The 23,108-nt window shown below is 42.5% G+C and overlaps 1 long non-coding RNA gene across 1 annotated transcript; it reads left to right on the top strand.

Annotated features, from left to right (window-relative positions):
• Positions 1-2,315: 2,315 nt before the first annotated feature.
• On the top strand, positions 2,316-18,412 carry LOC110344235 (uncharacterized). The gene is made up of 3 exons (XR_015450445.1): positions 2,316-2,534; positions 7,834-8,047; positions 11,108-18,412. It is a non-coding gene; the product is annotated as an uncharacterized LOC110344235 (long non-coding RNA).
• The last annotated feature ends 4,696 nt before the right edge of the window (positions 18,413-23,108 follow it).

The following is a 23,108-nucleotide window of genomic DNA, read 5'->3' as shown; positions in this document are numbered from 1 at the left end:
TGTACACCTCAGTGGGAGAATCCACTTGTGAGTATAGTACTACTCCATGATCCAATCACTTTGCAGACATGAGAATTGGGAAGGAACTTTTAGACTTAACATAACAAAAGGTGAATATTTTAAATGATTCAGGAAGGGAGCCACAACAGTGCAATGAAAGACACTCCTGAAAGAGGACTTCCAGAACTGCTTCAGAAAGTGGCAAGAATGATGAGACACAAGTGTGTGTGAAGGGAGAGGGTGTATTTTGGGGGATGGGCTAATGGCAGTATGTCTTTTACTGTAGTAATTTTGAAATTTAAACACACAGCTAATTTTTTGATCACCTTAGAGTAGTAATAGCAGCAGCGATAGTAGCAGCTGCTCCGAGTTGTGATCGCAGTAGTAGTGGTAGCAGCTCAAGCATTAACAGCAGCAATGATACAACAGAAGTAGCTAACACTCCCATTGCTCCTACAGTCTAAGCATTTTACACACAGCAGTTCATTCATCCTCTCCAGAACACAGGGCCAGACTTCTTGTGTCTTCTCTTTCATGGGAGCATCACCCAGGCCTAGAACAGTATCTGGAAGAGGAAATGTGTACAGCATGTATTTTTGAAAGAATGAACAAACCAATGAGGTAGACACTACTGATCTGCATTTTACAGATGAGGAAGCTCAGGGTCCTCGAAGAGTTCAAATACTTCTCTTTAAGTGAAGAAACCAAAATTAGGACCCAGGTTATCAGTGTTTAGATTTCATGTGCTTATCATTGTACTTCCAGGTCAAAAGCAACAAATAGGGCTAGGAATGTGGCTCGAAGGTAGAGCCCTTGCATGACATGCAGGAAGCCCTTGCTTTGCCTTCAGCACCGCAATAAACTAAAATATAATTATAAAAACCACAATGAACAGTCATAGAAAATGTCCTCCTTGTGTGTTACAATCTGAGAGAAATTTCCATGTAGATTGGTGAAAATAAAATAAAACTTAGGTGCTTTAGTGGATCCAACACTAGGAGGGCACATTTTGGGCAGGGGCAGAGCTGCATCGTGGACGGAAGCCCTCCTGCCTGCTCAGGCCTGCTCAACCACTGCTGGTAACAGCAGTGCCCAGAACTAGTTACAAAGGAGCCGACACTGTTCTTTGTAGCCTCCTGCATCTCCCAACTTGCTTGAGGGGAAAAGAAGCAACTTGGTGTTTTCCAAAGGCCCAGAGTATATTAGAAAGTGTGCACTTTAGATAATAAACCAGCAAATACTGAAATTGTATTTTATGACATGTACCATGTTTTTATTTATATTATCTTACGTAATTCTCAGAAGAAAAGGTTGTTGTACCTTTCTCTCCCCTTCTCAAATGAGAAAAAAAGAAGCTGAAAGAGTATAATTTGCCATTTCCCCATTACATAAGAAATGATAAAGCCTGGACTTGAACTCAGAAATTGTTTATACAACCAACCACTGATTTAAACCTCGGGGAACCATTGCCCATTTGAGAATCTGAATGGAACTGTTTGCATTCTGCCAGAGTTCCTAAGAAGATAGCATGTAAACTCCCAGTCATTACTGTCTATTTTTATCTCTAGAGGGGAAAGTCCACCCCAAAATAAAGCAGAGTTGAGACATGAAGAGAGATTGTTGGTGACATTAGTCAGAGCTTCTGGACCCAGTCATGCCAAGTGCTATTATTTCTCGGATAAGTTTCACAAGCAATGAATGCTTGTTTTGCCTTTTGTCAGTAAGAATTAAGACTTTGGAGTGAGAATTGAGAAAAACCCTAATATATACCAGTCCATCCCAACCTACCCTCATTGTGTTTCTCAAACTTGGCTGTATAGAAGAGTATCTAGGGAACTTTATTTTAAAAAATACAGATTCCCCAAAATATTTTAGTTCAGCCTTGTATTTTGCTCTCAGTTCACCCATTTATGGAGCTCAAATTTGGATCCAAGTGTAGTAAATATCTACTACTGTTACTTTCTTTACCTTCCTCTTACTCCATTTCTCTGGTAGCCCAGATCGTCCTCTGGGAACTGCTCACGTGTTATTTTTAGTCTGAGGAGGGGTCTGCATCTTCCTGGGCTACTGATAGAAAACCTTGCAGGAGTTTCTGATACCAGATAGATTTGGGTACAGCTAATTACTGCATGCTGCTTTCCAATGGGATCGTTGCTTTGTGCTGTTGGAAAAATGCTGCCCGCATTGGGCCACTTGCTGTAGTGGATCGAGGAAGAGGCAGATGAATGTTAAACTCCCGTCAAGCTCTGTAAGCCAGCCTCCAGGGCGGGACCTTTGGCCGGCCCGTCCCGCGCATGCGCACATGCACACACCTGCCCCTTGAGAGCAGGCACAGCCCGGAAGTGCACCTCTGAGCCCTTGTCCCGATTTCCACTGCACACTCTCGCCTCCCTTGCAAGCACTGCAGGTGCGAGCTGAAAAAGACACAGGCCCTGTTGGAAGAATCCTGATAAGAGAAGCTGGGAGCCAGGCTGAGGGGAAGAAACAGAAATATTGATCTCAGGAGCTGACGGGTCTCACGGAAGGGTCCAGAGGTAGGAAAGGGGGGATCCAGACTGAAAAGTTTACACATTCCCTGTGCAAAATTCAGCTGCCGCGGCATCTCGATTACAGCGCATTTCTTGGGCTCACCATAGCACAGAATTCCCGGCTCCCATCCTATTCCTGACACGCACTACCCGTGAAGGGAAAGGGGCTTGTGGCTCCTTTCTTGTACACCTGTTCTTTTATGTGTTTGTGTCCTTGCCTGGCAAGCTTTACTTCCGGCCCCCTTCTGAGCCCCGTGAATGGCCGGCCCCCATCTTTGGAGACTCAGGGGGGGCAGACTTTGTCTGGGAACCTGCTGGATTGCCCCGGGCAGAGTTGTCAGTCTCGCCCTCCTCTGGGCTTCAAAGGCCGCGCAGAGGCCTGGTGACTTCTCTCCTCTGTGTTGTAATTATTTGTTCCCATATCTCTCCCACTAAGAGAGGTCAGGTCTACACGCTTAGGGAGAAGTCAGCACTCACATTTCTTCCTGAACAAATGAGCAGAAGGAGCGTAGGTAAAGTCAATGGAGGAACTCCTCATTGCAGTCTCTGGATGGTAGACTTAAAATGGGCTGCCGGAAACCTGTTTAAAACACATCACATACACCTAGACAAGCAAGATCTACCTTTGCCCATAGCCTTCCTTTAAGCTGCCTCTACAGTGGTTTTCCATCTTGAGTTTCTGTAAGAATGATCTGTAGGCCAGTTAAAGCACACATTACTGCCTCCCCTTTCCCCACAAATGTAGTAGGTTGGGGGAAGCCCTGGTAATCTACATTTCCCACAAATTCTCAGGTGGTGCTCATGTCGCAGATCTGGGGACCACACTTGAGAATTGCTGTATTGGATGCTATCACTCTTTTAAAAAAGACTTTGGGGTCTTTTAAATGGGCAAGACTGTTGGCTTTGTGCCAGATTTCTGCGTAGCGCTGAGTCTTTTAAATTCTTCTGCTGACTCTTTGTCATGTCACATTTCATCATAATGGAAAGCCCACCTACTTGACTGCAGTAGGTGGGAAAACTTCACTGCAACAGAAGAGGCAGGAATTAACCCTTCGGAATATGGGATAACTAACTAAGGAAACAAGATAAAAATAAAATAAAATTGGGAAATTGATGCAGGAGGCATGTTGAAATTTAAGAATTCCATTTGGATTTTAGCAAAAACCGTTGAATATTTAGGAGGTGTTTTGACCTAGTGGTTCTCACCCATGGGGGAGAATCACCCACTAGAATCACTAGGAAGGTTTAACAGCAAGCATGTGGTCTGTTTTCACTTCATACCAAGAGCATCAGAGTCAATGGGCCCGGAGGTTAGATGTTAAGTTTTAAAATGCCCCAGGTGACTTCTCCAGGAAGGCAGGATGGACATCTCTGCTGGGAGCCCTTTATTGCTGCAGACCCTCCAAACTTCTATCCTTCACCTTGGACATTTGTTACCTGCACACCATAGTTGCATCTGATCCACTCTTGCATTGTGCCCACCATGGCGTCTACCCAAATGGGAGATCCAAGCCCGGGAAAGGTATCTCTTCTTGACTGGGCTGCCTTGCTTCATAGATATGTTCTTGTTGGCATTCAGAAACATGGAAAGAAGCTGTTTCCTAGATCCCTTATCAATGAACCACACCAGCCCTTCCTTTTGTTTCCCTCCAGCCTTTTAGTCAATTTTACTTCCAAAGTAACATGTAGCACTGCATGCTGAAACTGTCTTATACACCTACATGCTTCATTATATTCTCTCTCTCTCAATCTCTCCCTCCCTTCCCCCTGCCTCCCTCTTAGAATGTAAGAGGGCAGACCTCCTCCATCTTGTTCACCATTGTCTTAGTCTGCTTGGGCTACCAGTAAAGAATCACAGACCATGTAAACAACAGTGCTTTATTTTCCCACAGTTCTGGAGGCTGGAAGTCCATGATTAGCTCACCAGTTTGGCCACATTCCAGTAAGGGATCTTTTTTCAGCTTGTATGTAGCTGGCATCTTGTTATGTACTTATATGACCTTTCTTTTGTGTGGAGAAAGGAAGAGAGAGAGAGAGAGAGAGAGAGAGAGAGAGAGAGAGAGAGAGAGGGATCACAAGAACACTTTTGTGTCTCTTTTTCTAAAGGTACAAATTCCACTGGATGGAGATGGCTCCCCTCATGACCTAATTAACCCCAAAAGCACCATCTCCAAATATCATCACATTGGAAATTAAAGCTTCAACACCTGAATTTTAGAGTAACCCATGCAGTCTGCAATGATCACCCTTCCTCAGTACCAAGCACAGAGCCCGGCATGTTGTAGGTACTGAATACCAACTTATGGAATGAGTTGATTCAGGAATTCCAAAGCTTATGTTCATCACAGAGGGTCTTGTGGACAATCAGAATCTCAATTCTTGCAGAGAAGACCAACACTTGAAGCTTCAACTAAACTATTAATTTTTTCTCTTCCACATTCCCATCATAATAGATACAGCTCAGAGTCTTCAATGCCCAATGCCAAGAAGGTGGCCAATGGTGGGGGTTTTTTGTTTTGTTTTTGGTACTGGGGATTGAAATCGGGACCTTACTCTTGTGAGGCAGATGGCAGAACCACTGAGCTAAATCCCCGGACCTGGCCAATGGTGAATATTCTGTCCTTACCTTCTAAAGCCTTGTTTCCAAAGTGTTTTGTCTTGCAAGGGGTTTCTTTCCACCTATGCAGCAATTTTTGAGAGAAGCAGTAGGTTTTGAAAGGTACTTTTATTTCAGATCCATTTGATATACATGAAAGAAAACATTTTGGGGGGCGGTTACCAGGGACTGAACTTGGGACCTTGCACTTCCGAGGCAGGTGGCGGAACCACTGAGCTAAATCCCCGGCACAAAAGAAAACAGTTTTGAAAAACAATCAAAATGTGTGTGTATGTGTGTGTGTGTGTCCACTTATGAATGCTTGTGTCAAATGTATAAGAAAAATATAATAATAGAAAGGGTAGTTTGTGTGATTGGAAGAATCAATTATTTAAAGTCTATTTCATTGTATGCACTAAAAGGTTATTACTGAATGAATGAATGAATGAATGGAGAAGGCAATATGGATGAAGAAGTGATAGGTCTTCACAATGGATTAAACAGCCAGAGGAGTGAGAAGGAAGAATTGAAGATAAAGGAGATTTCTTCTGTCTGAGAGATCAAGATGGAAGAAAGGGAGAGGACCAGTTCTAGCTTCCACAGTACCATTGTGCTGGCCAGTGTCCTGACCCCTCTTCTTCCAGTAAAGCCTATTCCATATTAGCTCACTCTCACCTGAGGATAAATATTAGCATTAGCCCCCACCAAGTGCCTAGAACAATTTTTCTACTGTGAGTAGAGTGACAAATGACTACAAACCCCTCCCATTCCCATGCTCCACTGGAAGGTGACTTTGCCACTCCTCCCATTAAATGTGGAATCAGTTTCCCCATCCTTACATCTAGCTTAGTCAGGTGACTTGCTTTGGTTTAGGGGATGTCAGCAAAGGTGACGTAGGCTGGCACTTAAACAGTGCTTGGGTCTTGAGGTTTACTCTCTATTGCAGCTCAGAGCCATCATAACAAGAACCCCAAATTACCCTGCAGGATAATGAAAGTCATATGGCCCTGTTTCCTCCATCACACAAGCTAACAATCTGCCCATCACCATAGAGGAATGAGTCCATCCTAGATCATCCAACTGGCCTGCCAGGTGCCCTAAGATGCCTGGGAGAGTCTAGTGGAGATGTGACCTCTAGCCCATACCAAAACAAATTCTCTCAATCTCCATAGCTGTCGTTTGTCACTAAAACTATTAAAGTCTTAGAGATGCTTGTTACACAGCAAAAGCTAACTGATACATCATGTTAGACTTCGATCCTCCATGTGATCCATGGATTTTAGTCTGTTTGTATTAGCTTTCTATTTCTGAGCAACAAATCATCACATTTAGAGGCCGAAAGCAACACATATGTGTTATATTATAGACCTTGGATCTATATTATAGATTCAAGCATAGCAGAGCTAGGGCCCTTGCCAAGTCTTACAAGGTTGCTACAATAATGAGCTTTCGGTCACTATAACAAAATATTTGACATACACAATTTAAAGGGGAAGGGTTTACTGTAGCTCATGGCTTCACAAGTTTCAAGCCCTGTTCATTTGGCTCTGTTGCTTCTGAGTCCAGGGTTAGACAGAATTGCTGGGGAGGTGCATGTAGTAGAGCACAGCTGCTATTTTATGGCAGCCAGCAAGGAAAGATAGCTAGAGCATGTGCCAGGGGGCTTCCCTCTGTTTTTGTTCTGTGTGGGCTCCCACTGTATTGGAAGGTGCCCCCCACATTCTGAGCAGGTCTCCTCCCTCCCTTTGCTGTCCCCAATGCCAGTGATCTCTGGAAACACCTCACAGGAACACCCAGAAATGTGAGTTATTAATTTTCCAGGCATTTCTCAATCCAGTCAAGTTGACAATGAAGATGCAATTGCAGTAATGGTCATCTGGGGAGAGGGCCATAATGTTAAGTGAAATAAACCAGACATGCAAGCCTAAATATCATACAAGAACTCCAAATTATAAAGAGCAACATTTAAAAAAGCAATGGGATAAGCCTCTCTGACTATGAAACTGAGGACTTCAGCTGCTTAATGCATACCGTTCAGAGGCTGCCTCGACTATTTAGGATCAGGCTTACTCATTGGATGTGTGGACTTTCCACCGTAGGTAGCGTAACTCATAGCCATTTTCTTATTGAGAGCCAAAGGAGAATGAGAGCAAGAGCAGCACTACAATTTTAGGACATATCACTTCCCCATCACTTGTATCCTGTCATCTTGGCCATATTCTACTGGTTACAAGCAAGTCACAGGTGCCACCACACTCTAGGGAAGAAACCACACAAAGGCATGAACATTGAGAAGCTGGGATCTTTGAGAACCATTTGAGAAGCAGTCTACTACATTAACTTTAACATAATGATCTGCACCCGGACTTCCACCTCATTTTCTCTTCATTGAACAAACATTTACTGAGCGCTTCCTGTGTAGCAGGCACAAGAGATACAGCAGTAAACCAAGCTGTAGAGGGTGGGGTGATGTTGATTATTAACCACCTTCTGCCTTTTACTCTGAGATAGAGGAGGAGCCTTTGGAAAATTCTGAATAAAGGAGAAGCAGAGTCACTGCTATGGCTGCTATAATGATAGAAGGCTTTGGGGAGAGCAGTTAGTTTGGGGGAGAAAGAGATAAGGAAAGGATGGATCAGGGCTGGCACTAGAAGTAAGGAGTGGAGGTGAGGAGTGATGTCTGTTGCTGACTTGGTTTGTTTCCTGCAGGAAGACTAAATCTTTAATGGAGTTCCACTTTGGATGTTTGGAATACTTACATTTACTTCGCCATTAGGCCTTGGATCTGCCATTGCTGCTTCTTGAATCCCAGCAACAACACAGTGCAGAGTGGTGGTAGCAGTCTTTGGTGTCAAGAAGATCTGGCATAAAATCTACTGATGACTGGCTGAAGGAACTTTATTCTCTCATCTGCCAAATAGGGGTACAGTGTCCTGGGTTTGTGTAAGGACCAAGTAAAATGAAATCAGACACCTGGACGACCAGAACTGGTCTCCGCTCCCCTTTTCATGCATTGCCATCCTGATCTTGCCCTGCCCTTGAGCAAATATGCGTCCTTCTGACAGTTGGCACTGTTGTGATGGGAGCCTGGGCCAGCATAAGGAAACCACATGGACTGTGGGTGCTTTGGAAACGTGTTGGCAGCTTTTCCAGGCCGAGAGAGCCAGTCTCCACCCCAGCACTTCTTTCCCAAGGGCACATATTGCAAATCCAGCTGCTTCTTGACAGAGCTGCCTCTCAGCTCAGAGCCAGTGTGGACAGAATGTCTCAGAGAGGTCGAGGGGACAAGAAAAGTTACACAAAATAATAAAACAAAAGAAAGCCTTCTCCTGTCATTGACAGGCTGGTGCCATAGGCAGTAAAAGAAATGCCCCAGCAAGCAAGCTCCCATGTTCCGAACCAAACTTTCAAGTAAAGGAAATAGGCACACAAATGGGAAATACATTGCATTTACAGCGGATTACCTGGACCATACATTTCTACATGTGCCTGGTACTTAACAGGTTACCTGACTGTAAACAAGTACGGGAGGGCAAAAAAAATAATTAAAAGTGAGTTGTCAGCGAGAAGCATTTATTGAGCATCTCCGTGGTCCCATGACTGTGCCACTGGCAAACTTATAGTATGAAAATAAAGATAGGGCCGGGGATTTAGCTCAGTGGTTCTGCCGCCTGCCTCACAAGCGCAAGGACCCGAGTTTGATCCCTGAGAAAGAAAGAAAGAAAGAGAGAGAAAGAAAGAGAGAAAGAAAGAAAGATGTGGTATGAACTGTTCTACACCCTCCCATCACTGAGATGCTAAAAGAAAACCACAAGCTATGGTGTCACATCAATTGCTTGAGGCCAATTATTACAAAACAGAAAACTAATACATTCATCTGTCACATTCTTGATCTCTCAGTGGAAGCCCAAAGCACATTAAGTGTCAAGCAGGAAGGGGTTAATTAGAAAAGACTTTAGCTACCACCTATATGCCATTTAGTGCCAGTCAAGTCTATATTTCCTTTCCCTTTAACCAGGCTTATTAGGGTTACACACAAAAGAGACAAGGGAATTTATTGCAAGGAGCAAGACGAATATAAATAGTTCTGATGCCCTAGGTGGGCTATCCTGTGATTACAAAGGAGAGTACATTAACATCAATACCCCAGTTACCCTAACTCTATACCCTACCTCGTACTGGGAAACTTTTCCATGGTTTCCCCACAGAATTTAGGGAGCCCACTGGATATCTAAAGGAACTTGGGAATATGCGTATTCACGTTCCTGTGCTCTGGCTACCCCACTACACTGATACACCTTCTTCTACTGTCATTGTCATGTATAAACACCCCAGTTTTCAAGGTCTGCTTTCTGATCTTCCTTCTTCATGTGAGTATAATCAGTATGTCCAACATGAGTTCTCTAACAGAGCGTTTTACAAAGAGCTGGATTGGGGGGTCTGATTGGCTGAGACAGGAGAATGCTAGGGAATTCCTTACAGAAAAAGTAATATTTCTGCCAAATTTAAAGAATTAGTGGAGGTTGGTCAAGCACAGAATGACAGACCGTGTAGGTACAGGAAATGGCATATCAAAGGAAGAAAGTTATACACAAGTTTAATGGCACTGTGCATGCTTTAAGCTGGACTGAAATCAGCAAGATAAAATAGGTACTTTTACAATATACCAAATAGAGAATAATGAGGTCTTAAACTCAAGCCAGATCCCCAGATGTATCTGAGAGATAAATAGAGATAAACTGGAAGTATTGGATGTATTTGATGAAGCAAGAAGAAAGTTCTATGAATTCTTGTCTATGGAACTAAAGGTATACAGGGGAAAAATAAGGATTTTGAAGATGATGAAAAATTTGTTTTAGTATGAAGTTTGAGATGCTCATGGTCTGGATATATGCAGGAGAAAGGCTGGCTGGAGTTTGGCCAAACTGGGGAAGAATTTATGAATCTCAGGATGCCTCTTACTTCTGCACGCTCCTTCTGAGCAACAAGACCATAAGCAAACCTTTATGTGTGCCTATCAATGCTTTGAACCATGGCTATAGCTGACAGCATTAGGAGTTGTTTGATCTTAGACTGATAGTAAACGTTATGACCCAGTATGGGAATTCTTCCCGATACAGATGTGCTGTATTGCATGGTGGCTACCTGACTACAGTGGAGAGTAAATGACTCAATTAGATTATTTCTCATGGGAAATTCCATAAGAGATGGAGAATCCAGCCCTTTGTAAAACTCTCTGTTAGAGAACTCATGTTCAACATACTGATTATACTCATATGCAATTCTTTCTGCTGGGCCATGTTAATGGGGCTGGAGAATCGGGGGCTATAGAATGTTTACAAGTTCATCTCATTGAAACTTAGATTAAGGAACTGTTAGGCACTTATCCGCAAGCTAGCTTGCCCCCTTTCCCTGCATTATGATAGTCTTTCTCACAGAACATCAGGCATTCATTCTCTTTCTTCCTCAATAGAATAAAAAGCAGGGGAGGTTTAAGAAATTTGAAGGAATTAAGATATTAAGAGGAAGATTAAATATGAAACAAGTTCACTAGAAAAGTTTAGAGACAATAAACTACTCAGTAGCCGTGAACACCTGTGCCCATGTTGTGATCTCAAATACACTTTCCACTCAAAGAATCAGAGAAAGCTGGCACAGGGATGGAATAGAGCACTAGGGTAGGAAATTTGCAAGGTCATTCTAGGAAGCTCAATAAGGGATTTAGACATCAACATGAATAAGACACCTTTCACCCCATGGCTAAAAGTAGGAGAACTAGAGCATAAGTAAGAATACTAGCTGCAATATATTGCAATGCGAGTAAGTTTCAATTTATGAGCACATCATAATTCTAAAAAAACCCTCATTGTTTATTGTTGGAAAATGCCAGAGAACCAATTCATTGTTTTGAAAACTAGTGAATAAAGCAAAGAACTGAGGATGTACTGTATCTTGACTCACTTATGTTAATTTTATATTCCAGCTAACAAAGAAAAATAATATAATGCAAACACTACCACGTTGCATGGAAAGATGTGGTCAATGACTAACAGTAGCTGCTACCAGGACAAGAATGCATACAACCAGAAGTGACCATCTTCTAATGGAAGAACACATCTTCTGCGGTGATCATGCCAAATACCGAGACTGAGTCTGAGCACATCTCTTACTCTGCCCCCTATGTATAGGAAATAGAGCGGTAGAAGGACAACTGGCAAAATTCAGGTCGTAGGAAACCCATCAGTCTTTGCTAGTTATTGTATTTATGTTTATGCCTAATTTATGCTTATCTCTATCATCGTGTCTCTTTTTTTTCCCTCTACCTAAGTTTATGTCTATATCATTCAGTCTCTGTATGCATATCTACACAAGTCAGTGTTTACATCTACATCTGTATCTTATGTCTTGTTCAAACCTTCTCTGTCTATTATGTGAAAGATAAAGAGGTGATGTATGTATTAAAAAAAATAAGAGACATAAGTCAGTCAAAATGCACACAATTCATTTGGATTCTGGTCTATCACACTGTACAGCAATTTTAAGGATGGCTATAAAATACAAATACAGACTACATATTTGCTGATACCAAACAATTATTATTTTTAAGTGTGATGATCACATCAAGCTTATGTTGTGTTTATGAATGGGTTCTTATGTTCATAGATACATAAAAACCATTTGCATGTCATTTGGATTTTTCAAAAAATATGCATATGGGGCAGGGGAAAGTGGATTGGGATGGAGTACAGGGCCGGGGATTTAGCTCAGTGGTTCTGCCGCCTGCCTCGCAAGTGCAAGGACCCGAGTTCGATCCGTGGTACAAAAAAAAAAACCAAACAAATGGAGTAGATAATTGCTGAAATATAGTAAAGGATACACAGGGTTTCTTTGGGCTATCTTCTGTGCTTTTGTTTATATTTGGGTTTTTTTGGGCCAGGGATTTAGCTCAATGGTGCCGCTGGCTGTCTCGAAAGAACAAGGTCCTGAATTCAATCCCCGGTACCAAAAAAAGTCTGTATTTGGGTTTTTTTGAAACATGGAAAAAGGAAAAGCCTAAGATGACCATTTCCTTTTCTCTTTCCCACTGTGAGTTCCTGATCATCTTTAACATCTTATCTTCAGCCTTACTTTTCAGAGTAGTTGCAATGAACATATTCATTACTTGTATGCTACCTGGCAACTAACAGAGCCAGATACTTCCCCCCAGAACTTCTTGCAGCTAGGAGGAAGATCACCACTGCCAACAAACAGATGCACCTGCCCAAGATAGCAAATTGAAAGATGCAGAAACTGTGTTGATTCAAATCTGTAAGCGACCCAGTATCTTTTAATTAAATTCCATATCTATTTAATTTGGCCAGAGGTAGATTCCATAGCTTATAATCAAAAGCTTTACTTAAGCAAAAGCCTTCTCTGATTCCAAGGTTAATTCACACTTGCTATAGGTTGTCATAAACCCATTTGTTTACCTTTCACGCAACCTGACAACCCTAATTTACTTGCATGTTTATTAGATTAGTGTGTGCATTCCTATTCATGATGCCCTTGGAGTGTAAAGGCTGTGTGTGTTTTGCTCTACTTTTGTGTCTCTGATGTGATGTTCAGCCTAGGGCCCTGGCACATTGTATGAAGTCAGTGAAGGAAGAAGTGAATGAAAAGACAAGGAGAATGAGGTTATTGTATGATTCTTGTCAGTAAAACTTTATACATATATCCTTTTAGGCACATGGAAGACTGTACTTAATGTTTATGTGGATCCATTTAACTAGTTATGTCAAGTAGTGTGAGTAACAGAATCGGGCGTCACTTCAGTATTCATTCTCTTTTCCTGACACAGTGACCAAATGGCCTTGTGTTCCAATTCTGCAGGAGGGCAGAATCTCTCAGCCTAAGTCTCCAACTGTCTATGTGGAGTAGACTCTGAGCTAGATTGCATTAAGCACGTAGACTGAACAAGAAGTAGAAAAAACAAACAACCCCCTTCTGCCATATTAAGACACTAAGATTTGGAGATATTATTACCTCGACATTACCTAACCTATCCTGACACATAGGGGTTGGAAAAAAGAAAGAAAAAAGTATAAAACAGAAAGTAGAGGAATCAAGTGTGTGGAGACAAAGAATAAGAAAACATGACGGTAGAGAACCTAGCCTGCAGTTGACAAATTCTTGGACTTTTTGGTGGATATTTTGGGGGATGATCATGAACGCTGCCATTTAATAGCTGTGTGATATTGGGTGGTGTTAGCTTTCTTAACCTCTGAACCTCAGTTCCTTCATCTGAAAGGTGTAAGAAAAAGGGGATACCAACTTTCTGGGGTTGTTGTGCAGATAAAAGTGATGCCAAGTAATCTATGTGTACATCAATCTGGCCTAGTGTGGGGTTCATGGATATCAATCGGGTGGGCAAACGGATGCAGAGAGGCTCACATGAAACCAGGGAAGGGTGGCAGTGGAGGGAGCCAGGTGGTTAGAGGTTTCTGATTGCTAAGCAGGCCCATACTCTGAATCTCCCAAGTCTGTCACCATGCATTGTAATTTAGTAAATCACTTCAAGCAGTGGGGTGTTTGCTTATTCAATCAAGAAGTGGATTTATGCCTAATTCTGGCAGCTCCTCTGCAAAGTGCTGTGAGCTTCGGAGGCTCCCCATCTTCGGAGCCAGATTGCTGCATGGTGATTTATGTGAGCTGGGAGGTTGGTCCCACAGTCATGAGCATGGGCATAAATCTGAGGCTTTCAGAGAGCCCCTAGTCAGTCTGGCACACCTTGGCAATGCCGTGGCAGCCAGGGGCTCCCTTTCACCTTGCTGCAAGATTGTAGAACCACGGAGGATGAGGAGAAGGCCCATGTTCCAAGGCTGCTTGGTCTTATTAATTAATTAATTCACCAGTAGTTATTGAGCTTTGTCTACATGCCAGGCCCTGTGCTCAGCATTTGGGCTGTACATGGCAAATGTGCAGGACCCAGTCTGGAGTCCATCAGCAAGATGGCCAATAATCTTGTGCCAGGGTGAGAAGAGCCATACGGAGGAAGACACCGGTACCGTGGGGGAGAGAGTGGCATCTCGGCTAGACCTGGGTGTGAGACTGGCTTCCAGAGCAAGCGTTCTCTAACCTGAGGCATGACAGAGCAGTCTAGGAAAAGCCAGTGGAGTTTGCAAAATCTAAGAGATGAGCAAGAGAATAAAACCAAGAGAGGACAGACATTTTGGAGTGGAAAGATATCTGGCAGGGTTGGAGCGCGGAAGTTGAGAGAGTGAATCACCAGATTCCTGCTGCAGTGGCCAAATGGCCCTGCGTTCCAAGGAGGAGATGCTGGAGGGGAGGGGAGGGTCTGATCACAGACACCTCTAAGAGTTTAGGCTCTGTCTGAAGGGCCGTGGGAAAGCTGTTGAGGCAGGTGAAGGGACATTTTCTCTAGAAAGTTCCCGCGAGCTTTTCTATGCAGAATCGACTGGAAGAGCGGGGAAGCAGCAGGAAATTCCAAGGAGAGAGGAGGGTGAGCCAGACTGGGGTGGGGAGGGATTTACAGTCAGGACATAAAGCAGATTAGAGTAGCTAGCATTTACTGTGCAGATGACGTCCAAAGCACATCTTAAGCAGCTGAAGTTTTACAAGCCTATGCTTCAGGTGCTGCTAGTATACCTTTTTTACAGACGAGAAAACTGGGGCCTGGGGAAATCGACTAACTTGCTTTAGGTCACATAGCTTGTAAGGGACACGGATGGAATTCAGACCCAGCCAGTTTCATTCCAACATCCATGTGTTTAACCTATATGCTCTGTGGCCTCTTAGGCATGGATTTTCTGGAAAGTCAGGGCCCCAGGATCTGTATTATTCGAGCACTTGGGACAGAGCAGGCCACCTGAGAGTGTGTGATTGTCTGGCTCATGCAGGGCTCGAGCGCAGTCAGGGTGGAACCTGTGACCGGAACCTGGTCATTTCCCAGCTTCCATGACTCCAGTGAATCCCTTCTCCCTGCCAAGCTTTAGTCCTCTGCTCTTCAACAAAGGCTTAATTAGGAAACGAGGTGGCCACCTCTCGGGGTTTCTTTGCCCATCCAGTGTGATAATGGGTTGGAAAACCGTTCGTAAATGACAGCAGACTGGGCAGTGTGGTTATTACCACCGTTACAGTAGAGGTTGAGGGCCCCACAGCGGAACTGTGGGTTGTGTCTTCCTTTTGTGGAACACCACAAGCTTCTGCTCCCTTCCCTGCAAGTTCATTACTGTTATCTGAGTCCAGGGGCCGGGACTGCCCGACCATCTCATTCTTCCTGAGAGCTCAGGACTACAAACCTGTTTCCTTCTTGTGGCAGCTCCTTTTCTCCCCTATTTACATCTCCTCTAATCTGCATATTATCATCAGCACAAAGCCCTCAGAATAACATCTGACAAATGACGCCTATTAAAAAAAACTGTGCACACTTCTCTTTCACCGCCTTCTAATTTGGAATAGTATTATAACTATGCATCGCTAGACAAGCAATATTATGTTAAGAACATGATAAAATACCAGCAGCTCTGTAATGGCACCAACCAAATGGTAATTTCTGCTTCAGAAATTGGTCATTTATTTTGCTGGTCTGTTCTTACGTTCAAATTAGATGAAGTTTAATATACTGTAAAATTGAATGTATTCTGTCCTTTTCAACAAATATGGCATGTGTGAGAATGATTTATGGCTCGTGGGAACCTCTAAAATGTTAAATAATCTCCTTTTTGTGTGTTTCTTAAGTAAGTTATGGCCTGAGAGTTTAAACACAGGGAAAGCAAAACTTTATTAAGCTCCAGGCCCTCGTTCTCCTGCTATCAGGCTGTGGTAAGAACCGGAGCTCCGGTCCTGCCCATGTTATGTCGGGCTGTAGAGCAGCCACATTAATTGCTACATTAATTTTCTTCTATTAACTATAATTGGGAGGAAAGCAAGTCTTCCCCAGTGGGTGTTATAATTTGTGACTTAATTTTTAATAAAGCTGTGTTGAGGCCATTGGTGCTTAGCTCAGGTCATTTCCTTCAGTGGGCGTCTGGCATCCTGCTGCCAGTGGACTGTGAGAAGCCCCGCCTTGGGCGTGTGCTGGGAGAAGGTTGAGGTGGAGGGAGACACGAGGCAGAGCTGAAGCCTTCCCAGGATGAGTAATCAGAGGCTCCTTTCTGGAAAATGCTAGATTTTTGCCTTCCTTCCCTGTCTCGTGCCTTCTGCATCCTCATTCCAAGACCCAGGGAAAAGTGGAGAAGCCCAGACTAGTAACCAAAGGATATAGTCCAGCATCTGAGACCGCGGCCAGGCCACTGACATGTTTTGCGACTGCAGATATGTCATTTGAACACCGTCAGCCTTACCTTAGTTTTCCCATCTGTAAAATGGGGACAGTACAACAATGCTAGTAACTGACTCTTTTATCACATGTAGTAAGCATTGTTCTTATACACATTACTTTGTGAAATTCTCATGACCACCCTAGAATGTTCGTATGATGTTATCCCCATTTTATAGATGAGGAAGTTGAGTTATGGCAGTGTTGTGCACCTTGACGCAAGTCACACGGCAAATGGCAGAGGAAGGGTTTAATCCCCAGCAATCCCACTCCAGACTCCAAGCTTTGAATCACTAGGATAAGACCTCCGGAACTGTGAGAAGACTTAAAGGGAAAGAGAGCACAAGTGGGCTTGGCATTTCTTCACAGGGAAACCTTTCATGCACCAAACATTGTTTGACCCCTGCCCTTTGCCAGATGTAGCTCCCTGGCATCACAGGGGGCAGGGGACAGATGTATGACAGGGGGCTTCAGTCTCCAGTGCACTTAAAAATTATCTGAAAGCACTGTCTAATCACAAGTCCTCTTTCCTCCCCCAGTTCCTTCCTAGTGACAGCAGAACTTTCTGCCACTGAGATGTGCAGTTTTAGTATATGTGCTGCCAAAGCGAGCACAGCTACTTAGATGTACAAAGGCTGATCAAAATATAGAGTAAATGTTAACGTTTAAAAGAACTTATTGCAGTAAAAGACATACTGCAACTAATTCCTTCAAAATCCTCCCCTCACTCTGAACACACTCATCCCGTCATTCCTGCCCCTTTGTGTAGTGGTTCTGGAGTCCTCTTTCTTGACGTCTTTATGAGATGTGATCAAAACTGTGGTGAGTGTTGCTGCCACCTGCCACCCAGTGGAAAGGCAAGCTCATACAAACATTACAGTGTGTCCTGCTCCACCTTATTCACTGCATCTGGCATTGTGAGACTTCTGGCTCTTCCCTAAAGTCAAAATAACCAAGAAAGATCAACGCTTTGAATCAATTCAGAATTTTGAGGTAGCTACAACAATGCAACTAAAGACACTCACGAAAGACTACCAGAATTGCTTCAAAAAGTGGCAAGAATGATGGGATAAACATGTTGGAGGTGAGGAGTATTTTGAGGGATATTAGTGACAATATGTATTTCATTGTGATAATTTTTTTAAAATGCTAAATATTCACCATATTTTTCGATCACACCATGTCACGCGAAATCCAGCTCAGGCAGTATGAGGGGAGGAAAGGACTGATTTTTGTCAATGTCATTCTAGGTATGTGCCTGTCTCTTGATGTTCTTTGTTTCATTCTCATACTGGCCGGGCAAGGGACTGTCCATCATCTTGATCAGATAGCTTCACTCCCACGGGCTGCTCTGCAGTCGCAAGACTTACCCACGATCCTACAACTTCCTGATTAATCTCCAGACTTCCACTGAGTTTCTAGCTTCACCCCAAAGCAGAGTCACTCCAGTGGATCGTAGAGAAAATCTCAGTCTGGAGTAAAAATGTTCCTGATCAGGGAAGATTTGGAGACCCAAAGGAAGCCCAGGGCAGGGAGGAGAGTGAACACAGAAGAAACAAAAATGTGGTTGATAAAGTGAATAGCAATTTTTGAAGAAGACTTTCAACTGTAAGATGGGACTGGAATTCTAGCCCTCTCAGTCCCAGCTGGCTAACCTGGACAGGTTTCTCAAGCTCTAGGAGCCTCTGTTTTCTTATCTCTAACAAGGACTTGGCAAAGCGTTGGGTTCTTAGTATTGTGGTGAGACTTATGTGAACCTGAAATGCTATTTGTGTTAATGATCCTAGCCCAGTGCCCTCCACAGAGAAACTGTGATTGTACCAGGAGTTCTTGTCTTGGAGTCATCTTAAAGAATAAAATCACAACCAGGAAATAGTACAATTGGGAAATACTCTCCTCACATTTTGCTATTGACTTTCTGCTCAGACCTCTCCATATAGGTGGGGGCAACTTACCAAATACCCCACAGGCACTAGCTGAAAAAAAGAAAGAAATATTAACTCACTGTTGCTCCTTCCTGTAAATATTGTATAGTTATGCCTTGGCACTCAACTGCTTTGGAACTCATCGAATTTGATACTTGACTAGTTTTGATGAGAAAATTTTGTCCCAGTACTTGTCGTTTGTTTGGTACTCAGAAAACTAGAGGTTGTCACGTGGATTATCTCATGACTTGCTACCTCTTCCAGCCAAAACAATTTACTTGGTACTCATCATTTTTGGTACGTGTCATACTTCCAGGGAATGAAGAGTACCAAGGTACCACTGTATTTTTCTTGATCTGGGCTGAGATCTTGGACAATAAGCTTAATGCATATTTCAGGTGATTCTTATAATTGGGCAAATTATACCAACTTTAATATGTGTAAGAGTCTCCCGGGGAAATTTTGACATTTCAGGTTTTTGAACTTCTTGTCCCCATGAAACTAAATTCGAGCTCTGGTACCCCAAAATCTGCAAATTTGGATTGCTTAACTTCTTTTTAGTTTTTGTTGTTGTTATTTATTTATTTATTTTTGATACTGGGGATCAAACTTGGGACCTTGTGCTTGAGAGGCAGGTGGCGGAACCACTGAGCTAAATCCCTGTCCCTTCTGTTTAATTTTTAAACTTCAATTTTCATTGAACTGTTTTATACTTGCTCACATAACTAACATCTCTTCAGTACCTCCAGTGTTCAGCAGTGACACGCTGCATGGTCAATGAGTACAGGCAGATTCATTCATTTGTTCACCAGCCATGTCTTGAGGGCTCAGAATGTTCTGAGTATTGATCTTAGTGCTGAGTTACAGAATGGCGGGATATGCTAATGCACCCAAATGCATTTCTAAAAATTGAAGTCATTCTGTCATGATTTACGACATCTTCCTGATATATTTGTGGAGAAACCCATCTCACTTTACATATAAGGAAATATTTAAGTGAAGAGGTAACTTATTTTCTGGAGAATGTGGGCAAATTACTGAAACTCTCAGTGCCTTAGTTTTCTAGGCAAGAAACACAAAGATAATACCCGTCTGGCAGTCTGAACTGAGGGTTGGTCGGCCCAGATCCTGTGCAGCACCTCATGTTTTGTTGAAGATTGAAAATGGCAGCTATCCATAGTAAGTTCTTAGTGTTGAGTAGAAAACACCGTCCACTAGCTATTGGTAATTACCCATCATATTCTCTGATACCACTTCCTAAGCGAATAGTCAGATACCTTTTTTCTTTTCTTCTTGCCTTCTCCATTCCTCCTCCTCCTCCCCATCCCTTCTCCTCCACCTTCTTCCCTTCTTTTCCTTTTCCTTCTCCTCCTTCTTCTTCCACTCCTCCCCCTCTTCCTCCTCATTCTCCTGTGCTTGGGATGGGACCCAGTGCCTCATGCATACTAGGTAACTGCTGTACCACTGAGCTACACCCCTAACATCTAGATAACTTTTCTTATTTTTTTAACTACAGAATTCTGTGAGCTTGTCTCACATGGCCTGTGATCTTGAAGTATGTCTTAGTCACTTTCCTTGTCACTGAGACAAAATACCCAACATCCACAATTTAAAGGGGGAGAGGTTTGGTTTAGTCCATAATCAGCTGGCCTCAAGGCAAAAATGACTCAATCGAAGGGCTTGGGTGGGGGAAAACTGGTCACATCAAGGGAGCCAGCAAGTAGAGAGCAAAGGGAGGAGTTGAGGAAGGTGATGTGTCCTTCCAGGCCATGGTCCCAGGGCCTGCCTCTTCCCGACAGCCCTGCTGTGCAACAGCGCATCCAGCTCTGGGTTCATCAGTGATTGATCCATCACGAGCATAGCACTGCTGTGACCCCGCCTTCCACATGCACTCGAGGCCTTTCAGACGGCAAGCTCTCAACCACAACAGAGTATTTGCTCCTCCCTTTCCATCAGTTCCCACTATTCTTCACATTTGGACCTAGAATTTCCATCTAGGTTTTGCTTAGCACTTTTCTTTTCTTACTTACTCCCTTCATCTTCTCACTTTTCTTTTTGAATCCTACCTTATATCTTTTTCTTTGATTTCTCATCTTCTTTTGTTGGTTTCTCTTCTTCTTTCACGGGTTCACAGAATTTTGTTTATGAAAAGAGTGTGTTTCCTTGTGTTAATTTGTAAGGTAGATAAGTTATATGTTTATATTATTTTTCAAATCAACAATGGTAAAGGAACGATATCTCTTTACAATAAAATCGGATCATTTCCTCCTTTTTCAATGTGAGACCCTCAACTAAAGTGCAAGTCATTCCTTTGGGTCAGGTCCAATAGCAGTGACGTATTTTCCACTAAATGGAAGAGAAAAAGGCCTTTTCAAGTTGACCTAGTTCTAATACTTACTCTTCTACTAAGCTAGTTTTAAGAGTTTGAAAATGTTATTTGACTTCTCTGGGTTTCACTCACATTTATGAAGTAAGTGGGTTGTACCAAACATTTCTAAGACATTTCCTAGTACTAAAATTTCCATGGACTTAATCTTTGATTCATTTCCTATAGAAATGCTATCAAGTATCAAATTTCACTAGCCTGACAAGCCTCACTAGGCATAAGTTGAAGACATTCAATTGCAAATAGAGGATAATTGAAATTATTTTTTCAATTTTCTCTGAGTTCAATGCACATTACTAGACATCACATTTCTCTTACCTTTGTAAATGTGTTTCTAGGGACCCCGAGAGGGCAGGAGCAGAGTTACTTAAGTCTTGAGGAATGTTCTCAGGACACTTTACCTGTAGGCAAAGGATTTCTTTCTCCACCCGTTGAAGATAGTTGAAAGATGCAATAGTACATTATTTAATCCTGTAGTAATCGCCATATTGTTTGCCTTCTAGAGCTAAGCAAACTCTTTCCTCCCTGTCACTCGATAATCATTTCTTTCATTGAATTTTTAGCACTGCTGAGAACAGTTCTGCACTCTTTGAAATACTTAATTATTCACAGTAATACTAAAAAGCAGATGGACAAAACACCTTAGCACCCAACCTAATTTTCAGACACTTTGCCAAGGCTCCTTTCTGAGTGCATTCTAATCTGTCAGTTATCAATTTGGAGTCGGGCTCTGGGGATCGTCTCTGCTACTGTATCACCCTTATCACCAGGTCTACAGTCTTGCAGTGCTTTGGACACATTCTCACTTGCAAACACCGCTGCTTTTAAAGGACAGGTCACACTGGAAATGCCCACTGATGCCTCATTTCCATTCATCAACTTTCTGTTCCTGTTTCCACTTTAAGATAACTCTATTCAGGGATACTCATGTGTCCAAATTAGAAGAACTCTAAGCCATTCTCTCTGTTCCCATTTTCCCCAGAGGTAGGCCAGTCCTAACATTTGACCTCAAAAGTATTTCTCAAGTCAGAATTCTCTGCCTCCATTGCCATAATTTTAGCTCATAATCTAATGTCCCACCTAAATTTCTGAGAATATCTCCCAATTCATCTTTACCCTTTCTATTTGCCTACATGTCCTTCCAGTACATAGAATGGTATTTCCAATGTGAAACCTTTCAGCAATTTCCCATAACTTTCATGTTGAATTCAAAATTGCTTAACTCTTTGGCGTGATCCACAAAGCCCTTCGTAATCTACTCCTTCTCTACTATTTTGATTTTCCAAACACTGCTGGGAAAAATGACATTCTCTTTGAACAAGTAGGTTAAAAGGATAGGATGTAAGCTTAGATCCACTAGTAGTTGTCTTTGCCATTTTATGAAGGGATCTCATGTAACGAAAAGGTCAAAACAGATGAGGGCAGAACTCCGATTTGGGGGGGTGGGGAGAAGAGGAGGAGAAGAAGAGCAAAAATGTTTTCATAGATATCAACTTATTGCATAATTTTATTTCTTCTTTATAAAATCCTATAAAGTATTTATTAACAACCCCAGTTTATAAGTCACTAGACTGTACAGGGCTAGGAAGCTGGAGAATCAAAAAATGTTCAATATTAAAGTCCAAACTAATGAATATCTGAAATCAAGATTCATGTTTTACTTTCTGGTTATTCTTTGTTGTTGTTGTTGTTGTTTTGGTACGGGGGATTGAATGCGGGTCCTTGCGCTTGCGAGGCAGGCGGCAGAACCACTGAGCTAAATCCCGGCCCTTTTCTGGTTATTCTTATTGATTCCTTAAGAAAGTTCAAAACCAAATTTTGAAAGAGGCCAATATATCATCAACAGACGAATGGATAAAGAACATGTGGTATTTATACGCACCAGAGTAGCACTCTGGTATAAAGAGTGATAAATCTGGGTCATTTTTAGGAAAATGTGTCCACTTTGAGACCATAATGTTACATGAAATAAATCGGACACACAATCTTAAATATCACATGATTTCTCATAGATGAGAAACCCAAAGTGTAAATAAATTAAAGAGCAAGATCAAAGATGGTCAGTAGGAAACAGGGAGTTGGATCATTTCAAAAGGGAATGAGACCGAGAGATGGGAGCATAGGAGAAAGGGACATACAAAGAATTAAGATGTGTTAGGGCAGGGGATTTAGCGCAGTGGTTTCGCCGCCTGCTGCGCAAGCGCAGGGATCTGAGTTTAATCCCCGGTACCAACCCTCTGTGATGGGTATGATCATTGCATAGTGCAAACATATACTAATAAAAATTAAATTAAAAAATAAATAAATAACAAAAGAAAATTATAAACCAAGCAGGCTAAATAATCAGAGATTAGAA

The sequence above is a fragment of the Heterocephalus glaber genome, unplaced genomic scaffold (genome assembly GCF_053883595.1).
Source record: "Heterocephalus glaber isolate CG9 unplaced genomic scaffold, H.glaber_assembly_v1.0 deba00000943, whole genome shotgun sequence".
Classification (NCBI taxonomy): domain Eukaryota; kingdom Metazoa; phylum Chordata; class Mammalia; order Rodentia; family Bathyergidae; genus Heterocephalus; species Heterocephalus glaber.
Note: the sequence above shows the minus strand (reverse complement) of the source record. Positions and strands in the feature narration are given on the sequence as shown.